This window comes from Adiantum capillus-veneris, chromosome 22, assembly GCF_014529385.1.
Source record: "Adiantum capillus-veneris isolate H3 chromosome 22, ASM1452938v2, whole genome shotgun sequence".
Lineage (NCBI taxonomy): Eukaryota > Viridiplantae > Streptophyta > Polypodiopsida > Polypodiales > Pteridaceae > Adiantum > Adiantum capillus-veneris.
Genome location: NC_140952.1, coordinates 37,717,046 through 37,719,791, shown reverse-complemented (window position 1 = coordinate 37,719,791; position 2,746 = coordinate 37,717,046).

The window sequence follows — 2,746 nt, the reverse complement described above, 5'->3', positions numbered from 1 at the left end:
CGCTCTAGTCAACCTCAAGTGCTCCTACCAAGAACCTCATTTTACTAGCAGTAATGCATCACATTTTTTATAGAAGAGGACTAGAACAAAAGAAGGAGGACATGCCATAGTGAAACAAATTATTGATGAGGCATATGTGAATTCTTGTCCTAAAATTTAGAGTGGAGAAACCGTTAGGGCTTAGGTCATGCTGAGTGGGATGCGACAATATTGATCAGCTTGAAGAGTAGTTGTGATAAATCTCTTACCATGTCTAGTGTTAGAGGAGGCATATCGATTTTACAACATAGGTTTTGGTGACTTGGTATCTTAGTTTAGAGCATACAATTTGTTTCTTGAGGACCACATCAAGAGTTCAAGACTCATGAGGTAGATCTTTGTGTGTGTGTGTGCGTGCACACACTAGTGTTAGGATTTGACACGCACACTATAATTTGAATGGCCCAAACACAAACCTAGTGTTAAGATGAACTTGTATTCCACTTGCAGCAGGATGAAAGCATGTTAACCTGTCGCGCTTTTTGTGCTAGTTAGCAGTTTCCAGTTAGCACATCTTCGAAAAGTTGGGCATCCAGTATTTTTTTTACAAATAATATCAAAATTTGTCGGAGGTTGTACATTTGGATTCCTTGTTTCAAGTGCTTTCTATTGATATATCATATGTCATAGATCTTGGAGGTGTAGCTCAAGTTATTGTACTAGTTAGCATATGTGAAAATTGTGCTAGTTAGAATTGTCCAGGACATGAAAAAGCATGACAAGTTAACATGCTCATGCATAATGCATAGTGAGAAGTTGATCGTTTCTTGAGTGGTCATTACACTCTCAAAGCCTGTAGTCACTCAGATCTAATGAATGAAAGGTATATTTATTTTGTCAACACTACTCTTGCATGGTTGTGTTTTTGGTTCTTTTATAGAGCTTGGTTTACTATTATGGATTGTTGTTGTAGTTGGAAATTGTGAGGTAGAAAGGTTTTCCTTTGAGTGTATTTTATAGAGCTTGGTTTACTATTATGGATTCTTGTTGTAGTTGGAAATTGTGAGGTAGAAAGGTTTTCCTTTGAGTGGATCTTCTGTCTCACCCACGTGACCCAAGACTCTAGATAGTCATGCAACTGAAACAAATAGAAAAAGGAATTAAAGGACATGAGTACATACATACATAGTTAAGAAATCAAAATAAATACATGAGCCACACACCTACAGTGATTGTAGTCATCCTGCACCTTGACTCAAGATATCTCCATGCATTGGCAAGCACCCTCCATCCACAAGATGTTGAGTCTGTTTGTAAAGGCACTTTTTGATTGTAGTACTTGAAACCTTCTATATTGCAATCCTTATTTGTGGTACTCAGGTGACCAACAATAAGTTTGGCAGCACTGCAAGAAGACATTGAATCAAAAAGCTACTAATAGAAAACAATGGGCCATCAAGCATAGATCATACTTCATACTTACAGTTTACTTCTCCCATGGATACTTGACAATGAATTCATAAATATAATATCTTTCTCCAAAAGATTGAAGATAATAAGACTCCAATGTCGTCTACAAAAAATAACAATTAGCTAGGAATACCACAAAATGTTAAAAATAACATGTAAGGAGTTAAGATTTACCCTTCAACATAGGGGTATATTATGTAATTGCAGGTCAGCATGTTAAAATCTTTAAAAAACTTGAAAGACTTCCTTGCTTGTTAAAAAGGCACTGTGTCACTAGAGGGTCAAGTATGGAAATTTGCATAGCTAGAGCCTCTAGAAGATCCCTCATAAGACACCTGAAAAAGAAAACACACTCCCCAATGAGGCCCTTGTGCCTGCCTTGCACATGCACTAATAATTAGGAAAGAATCAACACATACCTAAGACAGATAAAGAGCACAGTGTCACCAAGCTCAATGTTGGGATTTACAAGCATACTTGTGTCTTGAGGGAATATGTCCAAGTACACCTCATTATCTCCAAACAAGGAGACATCCACCACCATTTGGCATGTAACTTTTTCATAAAGAAGAGAGTTGGATGCTCTTAAAATTTTTGCTTGCTCTTTAAGGATAGCATCCTCGAATATCATGTCTTGCTCCCTCTCAACCTCCTTTCCTGCTTTGATATCCTAGGCCTTTCTTGTCTCATACTCATGTGTAACATCCTCAATGACAACCCCTGAATCTTTTTGCTGCCTGGAAGGAGGGATATTTAAAATTTGGAAGGCTTTAAGATCCTCACTAGGAATAATCTCAAGAGCCTTATCAAACTTGTACCTCAGCCTTGACACAAGCACAAAATCTTTGCTCATAAGTGTGACCATGTGAGCAAATGCAACTGCAATGTAGCTATCATTCATAAAGTCTATGAGAAAATCCTCGACAGCTTCTTGAAGGCACATCAAAGCTTGAGATTGCGACCTTACTGAGACAAAAGTTTTGATATTCATCATGCTCACAAGTCTATCGGATATCTCTTTGACAACTCTCATGAAAGGTAGCTTTGGAATCAGTAGAGACAAGTAGATTTTTCTGCTTTTCTTATTTCTCTTAAAGATTTGACTTGATAATTCAACCTTTTTCTAGCAGTGGGCCTCTAACGAGGTTGTGGAGGTGGTGGTTTCTCTGGATCTTATTTATCTAAATCATCTTTTTCTGGATTATTTGGGGCTTGGTAGACTTTTCTTGCAGTCTGCTTCGTCTTTTCCATTTGGGTCAAAAAGTACAAACACCGCACGACGCGATAGCTGGGCCAC